Source organism: Plectropomus leopardus, chromosome 4 (assembly GCF_026936395.1).
Source record: "Plectropomus leopardus strain MGB_pleo_1.0 chromosome 4, ASM2693639v1, whole genome shotgun sequence".
Classification (NCBI taxonomy): domain Eukaryota; kingdom Metazoa; phylum Chordata; class Actinopteri; order Perciformes; family Serranidae; genus Plectropomus; species Plectropomus leopardus.
In genome coordinates this window covers 3,757,641-3,784,193 of record NC_142179.1, presented here as the reverse complement: position 1 = coordinate 3,784,193, position 26,553 = coordinate 3,757,641, and the positions used below count along the sequence as shown (strand labels likewise).

At 39.1% G+C, this 26,553-nt stretch overlaps 1 protein-coding gene across 4 annotated transcripts in view; it reads left to right on the top strand.

Annotated features, from left to right (window-relative positions):
- The window catches only part of LOC121943961 (uncharacterized), a 172,294-nt gene that overhangs the window by 44,051 nt on the left and 101,690 nt on the right, over nucleotides 1-26,553 (top strand). The gene's annotated exons all lie outside the window — the stretch shown is intronic.

Below are 26,553 nucleotides of genomic sequence, written 5' to 3'. Positions count from 1 at the left end.
CTCACATTAAGAAGACACAAAAAATAAAACAGAATAAAATGAATAATAAAAAATAAAATACTACAACTAATAATAACAATAATACTAAGAAAAAAACAATAATAAGTTTTAGTAGCAGTAGTAGTAGTAGGATTATTAGTATTAGTATTATTATGTAACAGTCACACATAAGAGACAAGATAAACAGATTAAAGAAAAAGAAAAGGAAAAGAAAAACGTTTTCAAAGATTTCCATTTGATTGACATTTTGATTAAAAGGAATTGGCCATATTACATCGACATTTTTGTTTGTTGCAAACGTAAGACTCACATCGATGCACACTGGCTCCCAGCACTGCCTGTGCAGTTTGGACTGGAGGCTCCGACTCCGTTAATGAACTTAGGCTGAGGGGAAAAGGGGCTCCCATCCTCACGACAGCAAATAGCCAAGGGCAATAGCCGATAACTAATGTGTGGAATATTGCAATTAGCATGGCAAAGTACTTACAGGGATCAAATTAAAAAATTCATTAACGCGCGCACTTAATTAAGAAACACTTTTCGGTTTACATGATAAATTATGACACCTATTAAATCTTCCAGTACAAGCTGTAATGGCCTTCTTTGCTCCTGGGTATAGACAGTGTTTCCTTTCAGGTTCAAGGAACTCTCCAAGGACCTCAAGTATTTATTAAAGAGTTTTATTAGGAATAATGTTTCCCTGCGAGGGATACAGGAGCAACCATTTTAGGGAAGACGTGCGGGTGTTTTTCCCCCCTTTTTGCTGCTGTTGCACCTCAGCATCTTGTCTGAACATGTCAGCTTTAATTGAAACAAGATTGGAAAGAGCCTTGAGTTGAATGTATTGTTAAAGGGGAATTAAAATAATGAATTAAGGGAAGTTTGATGACAATAACAACGTTCATGTTAGAGATGTAGCTATTATACAAGTCCTACAGCACTTTTTACAGAATGCTTGTTGAGCTACTTTTTTCTGTTTGCTAATAGGTTTCTAAAAGCTTTTACTTCTTCCAGCAATTAGTTTTAATAATTCATGAATTTGCACCAGGGAGACCCAAAAATCTTAATTTAAAGCATATAGGTGCATTGTCGAGGGATTTGGAGGATCATCAGTGCTCCTCCTCTAAAAGCGTGTGGCCGGTTTTATATCAACATAACTAGTGTCTTCTAAACTTTAATGGAAGTAAAGGACTCTTCCAGGATCATGCATACACATGTTTAACCCTCAGAGACTATTTGGTGCATTTTGGGCACTTTTTACTCTTCTCTTTGATGTTGATAATTTTGGCTATGTTCAAGCACGTAGCATAAACTTTGTCAAGATTGTGTATTTTTGTTTAATTTCTGAATTCCCAGCACAGCTCCTACAGTGAGTCTAAAATACACTGTGTGAACAAAAACTGTTACATTCAGACTGTTAATTGCAAAAAAATCTGCCATTGAAACCCATTCAAACTGCAGTTTTATTTTGATCCCACAGCCATCAAAGCATAAAAACATGCATTGTTTGTGTATTATTTTGGGGTTTTGCCTTGGAATTATTAATTTGTACTATTTTCCACTGTATAAAACCATTTTAACCATATTTGGCAAATGGAGAAAATACATGCTAGTTTTTGTGCATTTTTTTTTTCATCTAAAACATAATGGCATCATGACAAAACCTGGCATCTTAAGGATTACATTTTAAAAATCAATGATCATTTAATATTTATGATTAGGACTGATGTTGGTGACAAATATAAACTCAATGAAAGCTGAAAATCATGTCAATGTATAATATTTTTGTAGCCTGATTTCAAAAAGTTTTGTGTGCAGAGCAGAATGAGTATTTGACACTGCACAAAAAGTAATGCATAAAAATTAATGTTGTTGCTAATCATCGAAATATCCTGGGCTGTGATAATTAAAAAATGTATGAGGTTATATATACTTACAGCAGATTTTGCTAACATACGTTACATTAGAATAAATGTACTTCATGTTTATCTTCTTTGTGTTGAGCTGCATTTACCCCATGCGCATCTTTACCATCTTTTAAAGGTTATAACTGCATAAATTCAAATTAAATAATACCGCAGGAAAATCAATATTTCTGATGCTTTTCTATGTAGGTCCATAAGCAGGATGTCTGTGTGCATCGTGTAGCTGCACAAAATGTGATTGGCTCACGGCATTCAAAGGCGGGGCTTATCGATAGGTCATTTGTCTGCTGGAAGTCGAAGCTATTTCTATTCTCAGTTCCTCTCATTTTGGTGCTGGTGACTTTCCTTTGGTATTGGCTAAAACCTCTGTAGAGGTTGGCAATTCCTCCGTGCAGAAAAAGCCCTGAATTTGGATAAATTAAGTATACTGCAGAGATGCATACATGAATCCTGAGGAATGGATTATAGCCTCTCAGTCCAAATAGTTCTGGTCGTCTGACTGCAGAGGTTTGTTAATCAGAGGTTTGGCTGCTGGCTGCAGTATTCTCAAACTGAAATCACTGCGTCTTTATGCAGACTCACAGAGGAAAAGCTGCGTGAAGACGCCAGCTGATAAGCACACAATGTGTGTTGAAGTTTAGTCTCGCGGTGGAGGCACCGCTGTGTTCGGAGGCGGCTGTTGAAGTCCCTGAGCGGGGAAACCCTGCAGCCTTAATCATCTCATTTATATACCAAGGATGATTCCACACACCAGTAAACATTAGACTGATCATCTCAAACAAGCAAGTAAATAAATCTCATTTGCAGAACGGCCGTCCACAGATGAACCTGTTGGTACACAACAGAATATGAGGACATTATATGAATGCAGGCGCCCGCAGTGGCCTTAATGTGCCAGTGCTTCCTCGCAACAGTCAAGAAGCTCTTGACAGGAGGCCTCTTGAACTTTGATTGGCTCAAGTGGCCATCCTAGAAGGCCTCTTCATTTTAGTAATTTGAGTCTTTCAGTGTATCCAAAGTGGCCTCTGAGCCTCGGTGCATAAAGATAGAGCGTTTTCCACGGCATCAATTCATTCACAAAGATTTTTTTAAAATCCTCTTCTATGCATTTATCCTTCTTAAGTCTTGAGTCTGGAGTGCACAGTGGATTTCTATTTCACTCTCACTTGGAGAGTGCAATTGTTTAAGTTGGAATAAGAATTTGGAAACTTTGGCAAGATTTATTTAACTGAGTTCGCCAACACAAACACACCAGATGTGGGTGAACAGAGCAGAAAGACCTCTTCATGAATTACTTTACTTGTTTGTCTGTGTTTGTGTTGTGAAACGCGTTGTAACATCCTACCATTCAGTTGATTTGCGCTTGATAGGAGTTTCTCTGTCTCCGTACGCACAAAGCAGATTCACACAACAACTTGCTATTGGCTGTGGTTCACACTATTATTTTCATTCACACCATTTCGAGCTGCTGTATGTTATTTGAAAGAGCAGAGATGAGCAGGAGAGTTTCCTTATTTTATTTTTTCCTCTAACGGTTAATGGCTAACGGTGCTGTGGTCATTGACGTAGGTCCACAAACCTCAGAGACTTCACACGCAAACTCTCAGTTTGATGTGGGCGTCCATGTTTATGGGTAGATGCACTGTGATATATTTACATTGGAGGCTTGGAGTGATGTTTTGGAATTATTGACTGCAGACTTGCAGTTGATTACAACATTAGCATGGATGGATTATGCAAGTGAGCACTCAGGGGCCCCAAATCCAGTGCATGTGTTTGAAGTAACATGAATTAACATGTATCTTGTATGTTAGGCCACCAGTATGTAAATCTGTGTGTGAATGGGTTAATTTGGCTTTGTAGTGTGAGTTCTTTGAGTGGTCAGAAGACCAGAAAGACGCTCTATACAAGTGCAAGTCCATCTACCCTTCCATCTTTATCAGTGAATGGATCGATGTATTTTTCCCTTCATAATGTACTCTAGTTGAACATTGTCTAATAAGAGCTATATATACAGCCTGCATTTGATGATTTTATTACCTTTTATAGTATGTAATAGTATTTTGTCTAAATATTTCATGACGAGTGTCGGTGTGGCTGTGATATGGCTGTTCCTGCGTGAACAAACCACTGAAGTCCAGATTCAGCTGTCAGGTGAAAACAGAATCAGAATCCAGTTTTATTGCCAACTATATTTCCATCTATAAGGAATGTGACTCTGTGTTTTGGTGCAAAACAATTAATATAAAGGAAGAAAGAAAATAGTGAATTTCAGGAGAGTAGGACATAAGATAAAGAATGCAGAAGCAATTTAAAAATTTAAAATGAAGAAATAGAATATAAAGAACACATAATGTATGTACAAAAGGTGCTGAAAAATGACCGTGCCCCTGGATGGTGTTCCCATTCATTCCTTGTAACTTTTCCCACATGAAAAAATAGACAAATTAGTTTTTCCAGATATCCCATCGCATCCCTCATAAGTGCAGCAAATACTTTATCAAGTATCTAATTAAAAGTTATGGTATTTTCAGTCATTTAATCTGCAGCTTTGAAACGAGCTGACATCATGAGAACTCAAAGTAAAATCTTTGCTAAATTCAGTAGATTGACGGTCATGCACTTAGCTCTCGGAGACAATTAAGATCTCGGAGTATTGGACAGACAGAGAGTTCGGGGTTCAACAGTTCCCTTCTGCTGCCTCTTCTTGGCTGATTTTATATCAGAGGCGGTTATTTCAGCGTTACACAGTTTTTCTACCTCTTTCTTCATCAGTCCTTTGGGTGAATAATTGGCAGAGCGTGTGACAAAATGGCCGGTGGACAAGTCATGAGTGTGCAAATGTGCGGTTAATTTGAAGCCTTGAAGCAGGCCCTGGCTCACTTCTGTTAGATTATTTCAAACAAGTGTCCAGAGCCATGTGCCATGACTAAATTATTAACTGTGTATTTCATAATGTTACTGACAATATGTTAACGTGTTTTTTCACCTCCCCCCGCCGTGAACAGATGGGTCCTTTTACTTTATTTTCCACATCAAGTATGATTATTTCTTTGTGCCAAAAGCCACCTGCCGTTCCTTGGTCTCTGTTCTAATTATTTATGTTGGTAACACACAGCAGGACTTGTTATCAGTTGGATGGTATCTTAATAAAGGAAGGCACATCAACATATTGACATCATGTTCAAGGGGAAAATCTATCATCAGGCAAAAGCGGGCAGAGGGGGGTACCGGAGCAGATCAGGCCATGTGCCAACACCTCCAAATCTGACCTCCTTTTGTTCCCCGACTCCTGAGTTCCCTCTCCAGCGAACATCTGAGGAACCATGTGATGATAATTAGGTGAAAGCCCATTAAAAAGTCAAATAAGAGAGAATACATTATCATTGAGGCACCAGGACCTGATGATTTTCAGTTGTGTGTGACAGAAAAGGACGAAGGGGTCCAACTGCCGCTCTGAAAAGGCAAAAAGTCGCCACTTGTTTGTGGCGCGTAAAGGGTGTGATCACACCTGGTAATGTGTGTTTTATTCAGTCCACAAAGGGAAAGTTAACCGTGTTGCATTCTTGAATATGGTGCGTTATTGCTTAATATTCGTGTCACAAGAGAAGCTTGAGAACAAAAGTTTTATGGAGTCACATGAAGCTCACTTATTGGACAGAGTGATCGTCCGTGATATTTGCTACAAGTCATTTACCAAAATCAAAAGACGCAATAGATAGTTTGTCAGTGTGATGCCTTTAGCTGCTCCTTAAAAGTGTTTAGGGGGCTAAACACCCAAAGTAATCAGTGTAGGTGTAGTCAAGTCAAGTCAGTTTTATTTATGAAGTCCATAATAACAATCACAATTTGCCTCAAAGGGCTTTACAGCATATGACATCCCTCTGTCCTTAGACCACCCCAGAAACCTATAATGAGTAAAAGGCAACTAGAATAACTTTGTAAGATATGGGGAAAGATTTCTGTCATCAGGGTTTGTATGGTTATGAAAAACCTGGGAAAGTCATGGAATTTGCCATTTGCAATTTCCAAGCTTGGAAAAGTTTTGAAAAACCAGATATAAAAGTGTCTGAAATGTTTTTACAGTAAAATGATGTGTTCATGGACCATCAAAAAAATTTGAAAATCCGACAATAATTTCAGTTTTCACAGTCTCTGGCTGTGATAAATGGTCATATTTAAAAATCAACATTTTTTTTAATGAAACAAAAAAGACCAAATTTTCTTTGAAAATCACAAAAACCTTTAAAGAAAACAAAACTGGCTCCAAAAAATCAGCAATAAAATGAATACAAAATACAGTCATTTAAGGTTTTATCACTTCCCCAAAGCCAAAATAAAAAACAAATGTCCCTCCCTAGTGCTTAAAAAACCATTCGACATGCCTTCCCCTTTTTGCATCACCCCCTCCCCCTGCAGCTCACCCTGGTGGGAAGATAGAATATCAGAGCGTAGACCGTCTTACCTAATGCGCTGAATATAAATAGCTGAATACAAGATTCAAACCAGAAATTAATCTGGCTGTCTATCCATGACTAACCTTTACTAACTAACTAATGCGTTGCAGTTTGCAGATATTTTCAGTAGCTGTAAATTAGGGTTTGTTACCATGCCGTCTCTTCAGTCTCCGCTCTCGAAAAGCTTTAAGAAGTCATGTCATTTATTCTTAGGAACATTGCCCATTGGGTAACATCACTGTAAATGTGCCTATGTTATCCAAAAGGCTAATTTTCAAGGCTAATTTTTGTAAAATATTCTGGTAAACTTCATGCTGTTGGTTTTTCTTCCCAAGTTTGATTGATGTTAAAATTTTACACAGCACTTTTATTTCTATAGTACTTTTTGATTGTTGGGGTACTGTACAGGAGGGGGTAAAGAAATGAAGTAAAAAAGACAGACACAATATATAAAAACAATGACCCAAAGTGTAAAAATCACAAAATATAAAGTTATTAGATCACGCTAAGGCTGATGAAAACGTGACTTTTGAACTGAATGAAAGAGGAAACACTGCAGAGCAAAAAAAGAAAAACAGAAAAAAACCCTGTTCCACCAACGCTTATAAGACGAGAGAAACATTACATCGGTTATTCCCCGCAGAGCTAGAGAATGAAGATTGAGTCAAAGTATTGCAAATAAAAGTAGCAATTAAGTTAAGTATTAATGGCATTTCAAAGCATCCTGTCGTGGGGATACGTCACTCTTAATCAGGGCTCCACTGTTCTAAAAAATGTAGAACACTTACAATTAAACATACTCAATACTTTAATCCCTGGGAGCTGAAAATGAATACACCATAATTACAATTTCACATGTACAGCTCCGCTTGTTTCTAATGTGACTGGAAATGGGTTCAAAAATATGTCATTGATGACGGTTGATGCATTATAATTACAGATTCCTCTATCCTTTCTAAGCTTTTCTATCCATCCCGGGCCAAATACAAAAGCCATCGTATTACCCCACGAGGGCAGTAAGCCATTGTAGCACTCCCATTACGAAGCCAGATTTAAAAGGGTTACAAAACCTTTATCTACCCAGTTAAGAACATATATGGGCTCACGGTATCCACAAGAGTGCAGTGAGGAAAAGCCATTGTGGAGCTCAGACAATGCACTGACCATAAATCTATAATAGCCTTTAGGATTAAAGAATATGCTCTCTGAGTTTAATTACATATTGCTTCTGAGAGGTTTACCCCACCGGGACGGAGAGGCGCTCTGCCGCTCCCGGCGACCGCAGATGAGGGACAGACGGCCAGAAAATTAACAGAAGGATTTATTTAATCTCAACTAGTGAAAGTTTTTTGAGCGTTAATGCATCCACGTTCACTGCCATGTGGAGAGAGTGAGAGTAAGAACTTACAGTATATCAGGAGGACACCGACATACGGCACGCACACAAACAACACACGATGTCAGACCCGCCTAATCTCACCACAGTATACACTATCAGTCATTTCCTGTTCCTGTTATTAAGGAGGGAATTTGAAAAAGTTTTGGAAAACTAAATATGAGTGTTTGGAATGTTTTGGAAAAGTCATGGATTTTTTTTTTGTACGGTAACACATAATGTGTTCAAGGACCGTTGAAATTTGAAAATCCAACGATAATTTTAGTTTTTACGGTTTCTGGCTGAGATAAATGGTGTTATTTTTGTAAAACAAATATGCTTTCCAAAGCTGCGGTCCTGCGGGTTTGGAAGGCCTGTTTTTTTTTGTCAGTTAAGTGTAATTTTGGCAAATGTTTAAGTGATTGTCTATGATTTGCTACAAGTCCTTTAATCGCAGGACAGAATAGATATTTTGTCAGTGCGATACCTATAGCTGCTTCATATGAGTGTTTAGGGGATTGCGCTCAAAAAAAGATGTTTTGCTCCCCCAAAATAATCAGCGTAGGAAACGACGATTACTTGGTAAAATATGGGGTAAGATTTCAGTCATTAGTGTTCGTGTGGTTTATGAAAAACCTGGAGAAAAGTCATGGAATTTGCAAAAAACAATATCCAAGCCTGCAACCCCCCATAAATAAAAAAGTGTCCTGAAATTGTCCTTTAAAATCTAGACAACAAAAAATGTCCCATTTATCTCAGTAATGTGTCTTTTAAATCAGTCTCGCATTACATCTTCTTTCTTCTTTCTCATGCTTACTTTTCATATATTTGTGTGAATAAATTACAGTTTAACCAACATGTACATTGTCAAGAAAACAACAGCCTGTCACTTTTTACTGCCACACTGTTATTTCGTCCTTCGCGTCCTGTGATCAGGTGTGATTCAGTATCCTTGCAGGTGAATATTCCCTGTCTGCTGCTGAGCCTTTTTGTCGGCGACAGGTTGTGTTTAGGAAGCTGTCGAGGAGGGCCATATGTTCCCTCTACTCCAAAGGGACCGCGCTATGCCGAATATAGGTTAGCACCTGCTTCATGAATGTAATATCTGAGCGAACTTCTTTTAAACTCCCACTGCGCTGCAGAACAGACACCTGAGTTTGTAGATGATTTGTTGGATCGCTTTTTAACAAGCAATTTTTAGTGATGAAGGTGCTTACTGAATACTGTCGAGTCTTCAGGTTAGACGATACTACCTGCAATGTCACTGGGAGGAATTCATTAAAACCCTGTGAGTAGTTGTTTGATTTATAGCAGGTCTTGGATCCCTTCCTTTGAATTATAAAGTCTCGCAATTAACAGATTGAAAGGACATTTAACCCTGTGTGGAGGGTGTGCCGGGAATTACAATGAATGACGCCGAAGTTTTGTAGCAAGAAAGTTAAATAAAAAATAAAAAAAAAAACGACAAGAAAAAGCTTACAAGCAGCAAAGTTCTCCACAGTAGGACAGCAGGACAATAATTCAGTAAGTTATGGAAATGACTTCTATTGAGTACACTCCTTTGAAGAATATTGGTGAGATTATTACGCTGTTTAATTAGTATGCAAATGCATTTCTTTATGATCACTTTCTTTCTTTCTTCATTATATTTCATCTCTCTATTTATCCTTCAAGAAAGAGAAAGATTCAATTCACTTTGTCTCGTGTTAGAGCGCTAATTTATCGCTCTGTAATTAATTCCAAATATATTACCCATTAATCAGACACATCTGTACAATTATATGCACCGAATTTCCTTTGCAATGGCTCAGCTTACCTGTCCGTTCTGCAATCTCGCACATTTGACTATCAAGGACACTTCATTTAACAACTCAGAGGAGGTCAAACAAGTATTTGAAGTTATATTTTACTCAGCTGAAGTGTTATCACTTTTTAAGTGCACATACAGTTCTTCCTAGAGTTCCCAAAATCAATTATCCTCATTGTCTCATGAAGTTTGGGAATTTAAAAAGCACACACAGCAGAAAAAAATGGTAGTTCCCAAATTAAGATCATTTACCTTAGGGGAGTCATATAAGGGCTAATGAAATATGATAAAAAAAATAAACAATACTAATGTACAGATATACTATAATAATTTGTTTGTTGAGTAGTTTCCTCTTCACTGTTTTTAAGCCTTCGGGGTTCCACTGGTGAATGTATGAAAAGCCTTTGAATGAGAAAATAATAATGACTGTTGTGACAGTTTATCATATTGGAATATGGAAAGAGTAGAAATGGCAAATTTGAAAGGAAGATGAAAACCACTAAATATAAAAATATGTCCATCGCTGATGTTGAGGGAAGAATGTTGTGAAATTGCACCAATTGGTTGTGCCCTGTGACAACATGCTTGTGTCCCAAAATTGTCGTGAACACATAAGTTTAAGAATGTGCTGTGTCAGATTGTAGCGCACAGTTTTTAAAATGCTTCCTGGGCTATCAGATCATAAGTGGACAGCAGTTAATGTACACGTAAAGACTGTCATCAGTCAAACCACTTGCCAAGTTTGCATTTGGCCGTATATCTTTTGTAGAGTAAACAGTCCCTTACAGAGACGTTACAGGAAAATATTACTATTAATATTATTAAACTTTATTATAACAGTAGCTTCTGTAACTTTGTCTTATGACACTAACTACTTTATTTGTAATTGTAGTTCATTTAATAATTTTGTATTTTAGTAGTTCACTCGTGCATCGCGATATGGCCTAAAAATAACATAATGTTATTCTTTATTTTTTTAAAGATTATTTTGGGGGATTTTTCCCTTTATTGATAGGACAGCTGTAGAATGACAGGAAATGTGGGCGAGAGAACGGGAATGACACGGAGCAAAGGGCCACAGGCTGGAATCGAACCCGGTCCGCTGCAAAGTCCTCGGCATATGGGGCGCACACTCTAGCAGGTGAGGCAGTGACTGCCCCAACTTAATGTTATTTTAAAGCCATATTGACCAGCTCTAGTCACGGGGAAAAAATCTTGGAGCCTCTGTTTCTCTAGATGCGTCGTGCCCGAGAGGCAGCTGAGACGCACCTGACAGACGCAGCTCACGCAGACAGTGTGGCCGCTCAAATCTGTTGACACAGACACTGAAAAAACCTCGGACAGGTCCTGTGACGCTCACATGCTGCTCACGCATGCAGTGTGTTCCAGACGTAAGTGCGAGTTTGGTTTTAAGTGCTTTTGAGGTCTTAAAGATCACGATCTGCAGGTACACTTTGCAGTTCACGAGCACTGGGACACCTGCAGAAGGCAGCAGAGAAAGCTGTTCACCAGAGGGTCTCGTCACGTTGCAGCTTAACAGAGAGATCAGTCAGACCTTAATCTCCCCATAACTGTCCATGCATGCCTTCCCCTCCACCTCTATTCTTGTTCAGATAATGTTTAATTCCTGTAATCCATGGCCTGGGCTCTGGTCTGAATTAATGTAAGCCCATAGACTTCACAGCTAAATGAAACAAGACCCTATTGTTGTCACAACAACGTATATATATTACAGTCAGGAGGAGGGGGTTGATTAAATCACCCCCTTCCTGTGCACTGCTATCAAAGCTTTGTTTTTTTAATCATTGCTGACTAATAAGACCCCACAGAGCAACCGGGCCCGCAATGAACAAGATCACATTGTGGCAGATCACCTGCGCTAACCTTCTGTCGAGTTACAATGCCCGTGATGTACTGTGACTGCTTCAATCAAAGCAGCAGATTTGAATATCCACAAGACTTTCCAGTAACAGCCTCTGTGTGAGATTTATGCCCTCATTGAGAAAATTACATTCACTCCCTGTCCTCACTGTTTGGCATCCATTACAGTTCATTATTATCTTCTGAAGCCGTGCAGCTCTGTAATAAAATGGAAAAAAAAAAAGAAAAACGGAAGTTTGTGCCTAGATTGAGGCATAAATTGTCCCGTCCCTGCTGTTGCAAAACACTTGGCCGTATCTAATTATTTTCTTTCTCCTTCTCGGCTTGTCGTTCTGCAAGTCTACTTGTTGACCAAAGTTGTGCAGCCTGAATTCATATTGGACTTATTTTTAGCCCTGCTAGCAGTGCAGCGCTGGAAATGGACAATTTTGTCGGTCCATCAGTCTGTTGGTTTCTGAGTGAAATGTCGTGACAAGTACCCCATGGGTTGCCATGAAATTAGGTATTCATGGTCCCCACTTATTGACTTTTATCGTATTTGCTCAGATTGCAAACATTGCATTCATCTGGGGTCATTTCTATGTTATCAGGGTCTTGTGTTCCCCATATTTATGTGGTGCATAATGGGAACACAACAGTTGGTCGTATGTTCCACCGCACATAAGGGATCCTGAAATTACTCTGTATTTTGCCTAATATGACACAGGTTAGGATAGAAAATCATGGCTCATGATGACATTGGACAGGCTTATGTGTTTACATAAGTAAAGATATTCTGGGGCACCGTGTAGCTCAGTGGATAGTGCCGGCGCCCCATGTGCACAGACAATGTCCTCACCGCAGCGGCCGTGGGTTTGCGTCCGGCTTGTGGCCCATTGCTGCATGTCCTCCCCTCTTTCTCCCCCTGTTGCAATTACATCCTTTTCTCTAAAATAAAGGCAAAAATTCCCAAAAAAATAATAATCTTAAAATGAGCTGTTCTTTCGGTTAGGAGTACAGTGTCCATGGCAGCCAACGAAATTAAAAAAAAATATATAGGAATGAATTACTTAGGAGAAAAAAACTACAAACTGAGTAAGCAATTAAAAAAGGGCTAACTAAACGGCCAAAAAAAGACCATAAAAGAGGGTCTGAAACCTTCAAACACAATCTTACTCATCAGTCTAATCTTACGTCTGAATCTATGTGTGCCGCTTTTTCTGATATGTCTCACATATTTATTTGCAGAGTAAACAAAAGCTATTTTGGGACAAAGAGTGACAAGAAAGTGCATCAACACAAAGGAGGGTTGATGTGCATCATAATATTGAATTAGGGAACACAGAAGAGCTGTACTCAATGACAGAAAATCCTGGTCCACTTAAATACTCTTCAGTTAATCAGCTGGTCGATGGGGTCGTAATCTGTAGATTAAGTACACTGAGTTTTACCTGGTGGTGGTGTGTGTCCACCAAAGTGTTTTGTTTCCTGTCACAGAGCTCGACATTATTACTTACCCAGGGTAAGTAAACTTGTGTACAGGCAAGTGGAATACCTGGAGAGAAATATACGTGTAAACTCCAGTGTTATATTATCTGAAAATAAACTGCATGCTGTAACTCTGCACACAGTTTACTGAATTTAATTGTGGGGTTTAAGATGATATAAACAACATAACTTTACTAATGTTAAATATCTCTACTGCTGCATGTGAGAGAGAGACTTACTCATCACTGGGTTACTATGATAATGTATTGTACCTTACTCGGGAAACAAGATGTTGCATTATAGTCATACATTTTCACAGTTGTAATTTGATGAATTCTAACTGCATACATGAAAGACACAGTGAAGAGATAAATAGGCAGTTTCAAAGCCTGGAATAATTCCTAATATGTTCCTAAAGTGGCACTAAATAACACCAAGTCTTGGTACTCTTCCAAGAAAACAGTAATGAGCCTCATTAGAATTTATAATAAATACACTGACATCTGGACAGATGCTTATATTTAGCTATTTTTTCCTGTTCGCCTCAAAGAAATAAATACAGGGAAGTCCATATTTCTCCAAGTTATATCTGTAATTTTAGCTGTAGGATGATTGTCAAAGTAAGAGATTTTCTTACACACGACTTTTGATATATTTGTTATTGTGAACTGAAATAAACAGAATACAAAACTGTCCGTAGGCAGGTTTCCATTAACCCTCAAAATGCACAAATTGAAATGGCAAATAAAAAATATGCCGAATGGAGTTGGTATTTCAAGTGATTTGAAAACATACATATTTCAACACCATATTTCACAAAACTTCAATGGAAACACTTTTTTGGCTTTTCTAGGTCACATGATGCTATCGTTATGTGCTTGTCTGTAGGAACTGGCTCCCTCATGATGCAGCAGGAGCTACAAGAGCTGTTATTGCATCACATACCTCCTGAGTTGAGCAGATCATCTGAAAGTTTTGAATCCACAATTCCTCTGTGAAATCGTGGACTATCAGCTCCCAGAAATCCCTATCGCTCGCATAGCACGCCTACGTCGCCTTCGATAGGAAATAATGACGGCTAGTGCGGTGGCTACAATAGAAATAAATCGCAGAACATCACTCAGTGGAAACACATCTCATCTCGCAATTGTGTTTTATAGACATTACGAAAAAATTGCTTAAGTTTTGCACACATCTGTAATGGAAACACACCTACTGTTAACTTTTCTGCTCTAGAAACCAAACTGACACAGATGACAACTTATTACACTTGTACCTGTTTGCCAGGCCTCAACAAATATTCTCCCTCCTCTGTGTGAGGCAGATGTCAACATCTGTCTGCGATGAATTCTCTGAATCTCTCACCTCCCTCTTCCAAGGATGAGCAGGTGTTCTGGTTTGCCTTTCGGAACAATCAGAAGAGTATGTTTTACATTTGTTGATTATTTATTTTCCCCTCCCACGATGAAATCCTCCTGCTCTGTGTTGTTAAAAAACACAGGTGCCGCGTGTGTTGTTTTTTCTCTGCGTATATTAGTCATTTCAGTTGTTACCTTGGGCGTACGGGGACATTAAAACAAATGTTTGGAGATGACAGTGGTAGCAGCTAGGCTAACAGCTGGGACGGCCAGGGGAGCAGGTGATGTCGGGGCATGAGCAAGGGCTGATACCACCGCTACACACACACACACACACACACACACACACACACACACACACACACACACACACACACACACACACACACACACACACACACACACACAGCCCCCCTCCCTCCTCCAACGTGCTCTGTGAGGAGTCTTCATAAATAATCTTCCAGCAATCTGCCTCTCCCTCCACTCTCTTATTAATTACTTTTACGGCCAAAATCAAACATCTGTCATGCTAGAATATACAAATTAATTATGCAGCTTCTCCCCATCAAGATCCATATAACATTGTTCCTCAGAGCGTCACTGGCTTCACAGAGAGGTAGCAGAACAGGAAGTAAAACCGTTTATATCCTCGGTGTTAATTTCTTTAAAAAGATCTGAGACTTGCCTCAGGAGAATTAAGAGTATTTATTGTTGTTTCACTGAGGTTTTTCACATCAACTGTACCAACAGATTACCTCAAATCATTATGTTTTTAACCTTTATTTATTCAAGGAACAACTCGTTTGATCTTTTAATCTGTCTGACAGCACAATTACTCTTTTTTTTTTTTTATTAAATGCTGTTTCTTTCCACCTCACAAATCCTCAGAAGAAAGAAAAGAATACGTTTGATTATGAACCACAGTTCCTTTAGCAGGTATCCTTATGCATGACCATAACATTATGAACATGTTTGAGATATGTAATTCCTAACACTCATTCTTGTTTTATAAACAAGTTAATTCTTGGAAATATATATATATATATAGTGCTCATACGTGCCCCTTAAAGAAGTATTTCACCAATATAAAGGGGATCCTCCTAAAACTTGGTTGTCTCTGCAGTAGAAATATGCAAATACATTTGAAATTGGTGTGACATGTCCAGAGAAAATGAACAAAAAATTGCTGTAACATATTTGTTTTAGCTCAAGAGGCATAAAACCTACAACTACCAGCATGCACTGCGCGGTACTAGACCAATTAAGACTCCCACTGGTGGGTGAAGTAATGCAAACCTGTCCTTTAACACAATGGCAGCTTGCTGGCAACAAACAGTTTCGTATTTCAGTTAAATAATAATAATAATCATTTTAGGTAAGCAATATGCAAATCAGTAACAGAATTTTGGTTTATATTTTGGTTTATATCAAAGGTTTTACCCTTTGATGGGATTTTGGTTTGTGTGTGAGAGAGAGAGAGGAGCGGGTCTGTCTGTTGATTTGCAGCTGTACTCTTTGTGTCCGTGGTGGCGGCATGAGTGGTGGGCAATATGTCATCTACGGGGGGAAGAGGGATATCTAAGCACTGCTTAGATGGAGGGAAGTCTAACACAGTTCATCCACACTAAGAGAGAGCACACATAACACCGATATTGAGGTCTCTGCATTGGCTTCCAGTGTGTTTCAGGATTTTTTAAGACGCTTTTATCAATTATCTTATCAAAATCTTGGTCCCAGTCCTTGGCCCTCTCGAACTCTCGGGTCGTCTGGCAGTGGCCTTTTTAAAGTACTCGGTTTTATTGTATGAAGCACTTTGTGTTACAGTTTTGTTTGTATGAAAATTGCTACACAAATTTGTGCAGTGTCGTGAATCCAGCTGGCTCGCACAGTAACTTAATTTGGCCAGACGTGGATGAGGAGAGTGAAGCTGTAAACACAGAATCCTGTACCACTTGAAATCTTCGTTTCCTGGAACATTCTGCATAAAAAACGGCATCCATATAGACACTGTTTAGAGATCCTCAAGATCTGCATCTGCAGGGGAACATCACAGCTGGACCATTTAGTTGCAATGTGACTGTTAAAACAAAATTCCCCTGCTGTACAGCCCTGTACTTAGCTGGTTTTAGACCAAGTTTCCTGCTAAATGACCGCGTGTGTGCAGAGAAGGATGATCTTCGAGGTCCACGGGCCCACTGACAGAAGACAGCTGTCTGCCTATCCTCCAGCTCGGCTCGGAGGTGTCCTGGGACTCTGCCTGCTCGCAGGTCAGGACCCCAGAGGGGAGGCACCATTTGGTACCAGTTACCGAGCGGCAGGGGGGCGCCGGTGCCTTCCTCCCTCCTTTCAGTCAAGGTAAGGCTGGCCAGGCAAACCCGGGCAGCTCCTGGCTGGCTGGCTGCCTGGCACGGGCAGGAGCTACCCATCATGCCACAGTGGTGAAGGGCCCAGTGACCTTGAGAACGGCCGGGCTCCTCCCCCTCGCTGTGCTGCAGACTGCTTATGAGAGGATGGATGGAGGCACATTTTGTGCGGCTTGTGACTGAAGGAAACGTGCTGCATGAGTGGCACTTACTGCGATGCATTTTTAACCTGCCTTTATGGTGGGAGGGTTGACTGAGCAAATTGTTAGTGTGCTGAAAATGCTTTTTATCAGCAACTCCCACATTTAACAGATCTCACAGCTAAGACGCATTTACACCAGGCAGATCTGAAGAGACTGGTTTGAACTCTGGAGCGTTCCTTCCTTATGTTCAGTCCTACTGTCTTTACATGTGAGAATAATACCTTTTTATGAACGCAGGTGACACTGAAAGATGATAGAAAAAGGTTACTCTTTCCTGCCTAAGTAATGTGTGGTGAGATGAGGACATTATGTGATCGTAATTCATGAAAATGCCCTAAAATGCAAGAGTTTCTGGGTATATCGAGACAAATTTTGACTGTATTTTTAGTAGTGGCTACTCTAGTGTTTTTTCATGTATTCTTAACCAGACTTAATCGTACAGAAGTGAGTTCTGTCAAATAGAAATGGTTTATTTTTCTCACCTATTTAAATTGGGGATTAATTAGACATTTAAGAAACAAAATGAGTCAAATAGTCTCCTAGAAAAACACATGCATCTGCTCATTAAGTTGTTATGGCTAACATTTTTGGCTAAACATATTCTTTATACATTGGGCACACACAGAATGACATAAAGATCCCTGAAGTTTTGTTTCTTTCCACCTTATGATTGCAAGTTGCTTAAAGACCTTATTGCTCTGATTTGGTCTCCACCAACTCCTGAGAGTAAGAAAAATATCTGGCTCATTGGTTGTCACATGTTCTATTTTCCTCACCAGCTAGTCATTGAATTTGCCATTTGGATGCCTGGCAGTTAATATACAGTCAGCCCGTCTGCATATGGGGCTGAATTAACAATGAGAACACTCACTTAGCCTAATTTTTTTAGCAAGTAGTCCCAAGCCTAGGAAAGTTCTTTGAGCAACTCTGAGCACAAGAGAAGAAACTGCTGTTAAGTGAGGAGGTGTGGTTGACCCCTTTGCTAGGCATGACACATGCTTTTAACAGATGTGATTGGTTGTCACAGACACGCCCTTTTGTGAGCTTGCAGGGTGTGAACACCCAGTGTAGATGAATTGAACCGTGACACATTATGAGACCTTGAAAGCGTCTTTTTTCGTGATCATTTAGATGCACTGTTGCATTTTTCCAGTTGCAAAATATCTTAGTTTTATTATTAGTTTATTTTTTTGTGTTATATCATTATATTGGTGGGTAGGAGATGTGAGCGATGTAATGTCTAATTTTTTGGAGTGTTTAAAATTTTCACATTCACATTTATGCCCTTTGCAGTTGTGCTAACTGACTGGAGAAGGCGGCGAACATTAATGTTAGTCAGAGCATAGTATCGTTCATAATAAAATACAACCGATGGCTGGAATCAAGTGATCTGAATGAGGTAAACACAGAGGCTCGGTGCTCCAAACCAGCGTGAACCAAGACTGTCATATTGTCCACAGCAGTACATAACCACTGTTTTCATTTTTTACTCGGAGCATTTTGCAACATAACAAAATGGGTTTGTGAAGTAACAAGTACATATTTTGATACCTTAACATGCAATCCTTTTGCTTGACTCACTTTTCTCCAACCCCTCACCTGTTCTGTTCTCCACCTAAACAATACTAACGTTGAGTCGTAGAGCTCCAGGTGCCCACTGACTGCGAAAATAAGCTAGATTTTAATTTTTGACTTTCTACGAGATCCAGAGAATCTCAACCAGATCTCCATGTTAAATGGCTTTGGTGATAACAGTGCCACATTAATTTTTGCTCAAGTTCAAACAAGTCTGAGATCGGAGATTAATTTATGTGCAAAGATAATAAACAAGGCAGGGCATCTTCAAGAAAACTTGATAAAAGAGTGATTTGAGAATCTTCAATAATCCATACTTTCTCAAATCTTGAAATATTGTATTTTGAATCCAAAAAAATGCCCATTAGCTTCTTTTGGATCTGTGAAAAACACTCTGATGAATCCCATCAGCTTTAAAGTCACATGTATGTAAGTATGTACCTGCTGTTAGTGTGGTAATCTTGGTGACGGAGCCTTTTGTCTTTGCCATCAAACCAAAAACAAAACTTACCAATCCAAACAATTTATGACTGTTAAGCATGGCAGCATATATTATGACAAACAACACATGCTCCATTATGCCAGCTGGTGTAATGATGTGGTAATGCCGGACTCATTAACTTCTGCACACAGTTTATGGTGGCCTTTTATGACAGAATTAATTGATTCACACATGCATTAAAGCAAAAATAACTGGAATGAAAATGCAGTTGGATGCCGGCCTCTAATCTGTCATAAACACTTCTGGTGGTAAAGCGGGGCGACATTACTCATGTAAATGACTGGTCATATACGCAATAAACAACCCCAAACAAGCCTTCAGTTTCACAGCGAGCTTTGCATTTCTCACCGAGCACAAATCTTTAACAACTACTAATTACTGTTAACATGTTTTTAAATGTGTTTATTCCCAAGTTTCTCGAATCCTATAGATATGTTGTCTTAAGAATATTATTGTCAGTGGTGACGTTTTTACTTGCAGTAGAGATCTTTGTTTGGTGTTAAACCATGTGTGCTGATTAAATCTTTATTTATAATTTGTTCAAACAAGCTGTTAACCCTTTAAAACCTTGGTCGACATGAGTTTTCTTGTGTGGCAATAAGGCATCTTTCACAAGGATGTACCCTGCCACTATGCTTTTAGATGACAAAACACCAAAAATGAATTATTTTCAATATACTGCATGCAAAGTGATTTTTTTGTTATTGGATTATCACAGCCTGGAATATGTCAGTGATTAGCTGCTTGATTGTGACAGTGCACCCAGTGAAAATAGCATGCATATTCTCCATAATGCCAAACATGGTAAAAAATGACGTCATCAGGTGGGAAATAGTAAAAATGACAAATTTCAAGGCAAAAGCCCAGAATGACACCCAGAAATAATACAATGCATGTTTTTTATGCTTTGATGGCTGTGGGATCAATAATGCAGTTTGAATGGGTTTCAATGGCGTATTTTTTGCACTTAACAGTATGAATATAACTTTTGTTTTATTTATTTTAAAATTATTATTCTAGAGACACAATCTTGAAAAAATGTATGCCATATGCATGAACACAGCCAAAATGATCATAAAATGAAGAATGAAAGGCGCCTTAAATGCCCCAAAAAGTCACTAAGGGTTATTTATATAAAACATTGAATGTATTTATATCTAGAAAATTATATTGAAATAATTATTGTTATCAAAATTGTAGACTGAAATGGGAGATAAACTGGGATTCAGTACCTTCCAGTGTTTTCTTCTAAAAGTGTTCTTATTGTCTGGATGGAAAAGCCTCTGAGAGTAAACAGTCATGAAACATTGAAAGTCACAACAACAAACCTTTACGCAGAGATGTTTGAATTATAGTCAGGTTGAAAGGAAAAATAATTTCATTAGCTATTTTGTTGAATTAACTTTACGGATATTTTTCAGCTAAATCAGACATAAAAGCTTTTCTGTTGTTCAGTTGTTTTGTCAAATACAACCTCCAAAATGATCCAATACAAGAAAGGCAGCATTACGTCTGATGTCTTCATCATTGTCAGGCTGCAGTTTTTCTATTTTTCTTGGAACAGCCGAATAAGGAACCTCTTAGGAGAAAGAAAAAAGGATTTTCTTCCAGCGTATGTGACAGTGAAAATCTGACATTTAATCAAAGAAAGAGCTCGCATCAAAAAATGAGAAAGCGCTCAGGCTCCTGCCCCAGATGACTCTCTACCCACCAACAATTTAAGCCATATGTTTAAGAATTTCCCCCCAAATCTCCGAGATGAAATGAAGAAAGGATTTAGCAGGAGATAATTTTCTGTTGAGGGTCACATCAAAGCGTCCCGCCGCTCCATATTGAGGAAATGATTTTTATCTCTTGGGCTGGACTTAAAGGTAATTGTACACAAGCTGTGCTCCGCTACAAACCCGTAATGAATTCCTTAATCCGAATCTCATTGTTATGAACCATGCAATTACGTAGCCCTGGATAAATAATCCATCTTTTGAAGCTGGACAGACACTGTATTGGTTCCAGCAAAGGACACTCAATCAGTGGATTATGTGTGAATTGCTTTCGCTGTGATGTTTCACTCTCACTGGTCAAGCTTTTTTTTGTTTTTTTTTACATTAGGTGATGTGTGTTGTGTAGGGACACTGTCTTTCTTTGTCCAATGCAGGAAAAATAAATGTATAAAATAATTATTAGAGTACCTTAAAAGTCTACCAAGGTACTGCGTTAACAAATCTAAAAGTAGGGCCTTATTGGTATTAAAGAAGTCATACAAATGCTAAGACATAGGATTTTCTTTTTTTCTGATGTTGCATTGTAAAATCTCAAAAAATGGTTGCATCTATTAAAAATGATAATAATAATATTTAATATAATAATTATTATATTTTACTTTTTTTGTTGTTTTGTTTAGTTTTTTAAAAATTGGTCCTAAATTTAATTCCATGTGGTATTTAAAAAGTCTCAAAATGTCTTAAATTGAATTTTCCTTTACATGTGGGAACTCTGCAAAACTTAATTTAAAGGTATAGTCAGTAACTTTTTCCTTAAAAAAATAATAGAGACCTATACAAAAGTAATCCTGCTCAGTCATCACGTATGGGCTCTTGTTCACGTGTGGTGGTGACTGTGTCTGCAGAGACTCAGCCCTCTGCCTGTATTTTAATGTTTTGGTATTTTCGGGATGAGAATGGGCGGGGAGTGTGTGTGTTTACCTCACCTGATGGCAGCGCGCAGGTGGATAAAATTCAGAGCTCAGACACCGTTTCGACCGGCAAACATGGCGAACACAGCGGCAAAGAGGAGAAAATATAACCAAAGTGAAGCGAAACACGAAGCGGATAAAGCTCGTCCCAAAACGAGGGTGAACCTTGGGTTGGCTTTCACCCGTTTTTGAGCACTTAGGTGACGGCAGCCTCGAGTTTCATGCTTGTGGTGTTCACATATGCAGCATTTTTGCAACGTTGCTGCTGTGTCGCTGCCCGCAGCTATTAGCACTGTATTTCCACATTTATAAGCACAAATTCCACTCATTTATGAAGTCGTACAAGTTCCTGCATTGCTGACATGTGGCAATCCTTTTTTTTTTCTCAATTTTGTTATGCTCGAGAATCTGATTTCATTTTTTCAGTTTCTTTTTACATTTTTCATTCATTGATCAAAAACTCTTTGTGTAACTTATTCTGCTTGATAAGTTTCTAAATTATAAATTGTAAAATCTTAAACATAACAAGCAAAATTTGGAATTTCTAGCCAGAACACTGCTCAAAACAATCCAATCCAGTTTTATTTATATAGCACATTCAAAAACAACAAAGTTCATCAAAATGCTGTACGGGAAAAAAAGTGATAAGAAATAGCATAAAATCAAGTCAAGTCAATTTTTCTTATCATCACAAAACATGGTTTGCCTCAGAGGGCTTTACAGTGTACGACATCCCTCTGCCCTTAGACCCTCATATCACCCAAGGAAAAACTCCCGAAAAAGAACCGGTGACCCGTGTAACGGGTGACAAAAAAGAAAGAAACCTCAGGAAGAGCGGCAGAAGATGATGAGGGATCCCTCTTCCAGGACGGCCAGATGTGCAATAGATGTCGTAAATAACAAATGAAATACAATCATGGCAAAAAGGGAAGAGAAAGAGAGAGGGGGAGAGATAAATAACATAAAACAGGACCTAAATAAAAACTCTTTATAAAAAGGCAATAAAACCACAACACTGTCAACTGTCATACAAAATCTGGGAACATTGAAACATTAATGCAAATATGCAAAAAATACTTTTCTTTTATGATTCCAAGGGTGGAAATTTGTGCAAGTAGATGAAAAAGTTGTTTTTCACGTCATTCTGGTGGAGAATCGTTGCGTGGAGGCGCTTTGTGGTTGTAGCTCAGAGTACAAGGAGCCACGGCCACCGCGGCTCCACAGCCACTCAAGATTTCATGTCTGGGGCAATCCTTGTCACAGCTTGTATCACCTCACCGACAGATGCCAGCGAAATCAGCGACAGCCGATCATGCTGATCCCCCCCGTAATCATGTGCGATGATCCCGCCATGACACGGAGCTGTGGGAAATATGTCCGTCAATACCATCGCCGCGGGCAGATGCACCAGCATACCCCTGCCCATGCCGACCACCTGCCCCCCCGGTCCCTCCTTCTTTCACCCTCCTCCTCCTCCCTCCTCCTTCCTCCTCCTTCCTCCTCCTCCCTCCTCCTTCTTCCTCCTTCCTCCATGAGCTGCTGCCTTTTCTCTTGATCTCTCCATTAAGCCGCCTCCCTCCTGCCGACTGTATGTTTAACTGCTTATTCATCTCTCTGTGACCTCTGTGACCCACATGTTTCTCCTGGAGTGTCATTTCTGATGTAATGACATCCAAGTTTGGGATCAACAGAGTACAAGTAGCTAAGTCACGTATTTTAAATACAAAATACGAGTAACTGTATTCTGATGTAACAGTTATTAAAACTGGCGTGGAAGTGTTGGTGTTTTTGCTGTGGACTTATAGCTTCTAGTCAGCAGTTAGATGTTGGCGTTAGTTAAAGTTAACCTGTTAGCGTGTTATGAGGATTCAACCATTGCGAGCTGGAAACAATCTATTTAAGATTGCAAAGATTTCCAAGTCGCTCTGGTGCTCTGTGGTTGCAAAACGTGAGTAAATAGTCACTCTGCAGATAGAAAAACACAAAATCTCACGTGCTCACACTACTGCCACTACCACTCATTAAGTAAGACTGTTACTGCAGCGCCGTTAAACGTGATGATTTATTCTCTGTAAGCTGGAAACAAGCAGCTCTATAGTTCATATATTCATAGTATTTGCAAGTCATAGTGGTGCTTTGTCTGACTTTTCATACACAAATCATGTCCGAACAACAGAAGTATCCTTTATGGTATTAGCTCCTCCCTGTTTAGAGTAGGATGGTCGGTGGCAGAAGGCGGGTTTCCAGTATCCCCAAAATTGCGCAAATTGAAATTGCGAATATAAAATACTAAAATACTTCCCAATATACCAAAATACTTAGTATATCGGTGCAAAACAGTTAACATAGAGGAAGAATAAAAATAGTAACTTAAATAGAAGAAGATATAAGATTAAAAAATATACAAGTAGTATAAAAATATAAAATAAAAAATAGAATATAAAGAATACAAATGACATCTTAGGACATGTATTCAGTACTCTGTAGTAAAATACGTTATAAAAGTAACCCTCCCATCACTGAAAGACATGAATGACATGGTGAGCTATAATGCACATTACTGTAACATGAGGTCAAATCTGAGGAGAGCAGCATTGTTGGTATGTTTTTGCTTACCTTGTGTTTTTAGCCAGGTCATGCATGTCATAATGCTCACAGAGGGCCCGGACAGCTGCTGTCCCTGACCGGCCCTTCCTCCCCACACGGCCAGAGCTGCAGCCGCTCTGTGAAAAAAGGCCACCACACAAACAACAGCCTCCCTAAAACAGAAAGTGGCATATGCTCAACTAAGGAAGCGGCATCAAACATTCTTGCAGAGCTCAGCTCTATGCGGCTTCTCTCCATGAAGGCCCTGCGAGGCAAAAGGTTTCCAAACAATTTCACGTTTTCATGTTGAAACCTTGCAAACAAAAAAAAAAAGAACTAAGGGAGCTTTGCATATTCACACATGCTGCAGGGCGAGCGCGGTGGCTGCTGCTAGCCTCTGTGTTTCCAGCAAAACCTTGACAAAGGTCACAAACAATTTGCGGGATCCTGTTATTAAGAGAGCTTAAAAAAAAAGAGAAAAAAACAGCACTGATGATCACTTTGCCCAGCAGCTAGCTTCATCATCTGTAGCCATTCCAACATATGCTTGCAAGATAATAAAAAATGTGGCATTAAACATGGCGGCAGATTGAATTTTGTTCCGGGCTACATATAGGAAGTCAACGCTTCCCTCTGGAAACCTATTTAATATAAGGTAGTTAATGCCACCAGTCATGATGATGTTTCTTGCATAATATAATTTATAGTGGATAGAGGTCCATAAATGGGAGGCATTGTAAAATATTTCCATTATGTGGGGAATGTCAGTGGGTAATAAAGGCTTTATTCTACTTTTTATGGCTCTCAATCTGTTGTTGTTCCCAGCAATTTTTAAATCTGTTAAAATTCAGTGAATATCTTAATGTGGGTGTTTAAAAGCAGGAAATATCAGTGAGTCTTTTACAAAGTGACTCTCGGGGCGCGACTTTTTGACTGGGCATAAAAACGGCTGCAAGTCCAGTAAAGTGAGAGTGCATCAGCTAGACTCCTCTTTTTATTACCGCGGCTTCTCCTCTTTTTTTTTTAATGCAGAAATTATACATCTTTCTTTAACAGTGCTGTAAAGGTTACACAGTCATTTAAGCAGCAGTTCAGACAGATTGATGTTTATGTCATTACAGCAGAGAATGAAATGTGCCTCTCGCCTCTCTTACTCCAACATAAAGCAGAAATGAGCTTCATCCATTGATGACATTGGAGATACATTAGAGGCAAAGTTTGGGAGAGGAAGACGAGGGTTATTACCTGATAGTCTGGATGGGGGGGGGGTTACCTGCTGCTGTAATCACATGATGAAGAAGTGCTTCCTGCCATCACTTTGACTGGCTGTCACCATCGGCAGTGAAAATAATGGAAGTAGCTACTGTGACATTAACCATGGGTTTGTCGTCTGCTGTTTTGAAACCTCGATTTCAGCATTTTAGCCAGCCGGAAGTGACCCTATTTGGGAAAAGAGTGGAACTGTGGAGGAGCGAGGGCTGGGTCTGAGGACACTGTTGACACACAGCCTGTCACTATGCTGGTTTCCATGAAAAATTTGGGCAAAAATTAAGCAATATTTTCAAAATGTCAATAAAACACAATAGCGAGATTGAGTGATGTTATGTGACTTCTCCTCTGGTGATAATATTGGATGTTCAGAATATTAGCAGGTTTATTTCTGTTGCAGCTACCGAACTAGACATTGTTATTTCCAATTTAAGGCGACGTAGGCGTGTTATGCAAGCGATAATGGAAAGACAAGCTCCTTATACATGGGAGCAGCCATGTATTAGGGATTAATGCACATTTTTTTATATTTCCAATTTCAAATTGTGCAATTTGAGGGTTAATGGAAACTCACCTTTAAGTCTGTTTCTAAAAGAACATAGCAGTTAGTTACTCTTACTAATTAATTCCACATTAGGGAGCATTCAACCAGCACATACTTCCAAAAAGGCTGCGAAGTCCCCATAATTTTAATATTTGTAATAAAAGAATAGTAATCAGTGCTTCATTGGTGTTATAGGTGTGGTGCTCCAAAAACAGTTGAGCTGTATGCTGAGAGAGAAAGGCTTCAGAGTACCACTATGCTGAACATGGCACATTTTCTTTACTTTAAACGTTACATGGTATATAATGTATAAGAGATAATGTTTTTTAGTTTCTTCCAGTGGAAAACAAGCTGACACAGTGGCCTGGGCTCAGACACTCTGTCACACTGTGAAATGTAGATTAGCTTGTTATAGCTTATGGGGTCGCACCTGTCCTGGTTGACAATGCCAATAAAGTCCATTCATGTGCGTACCTAATTATGGTCTTTTCCGCCGGCAGTGATGCATTTCACACCACATTTGTGCCCCTATGCATTGAAATCGAGCCC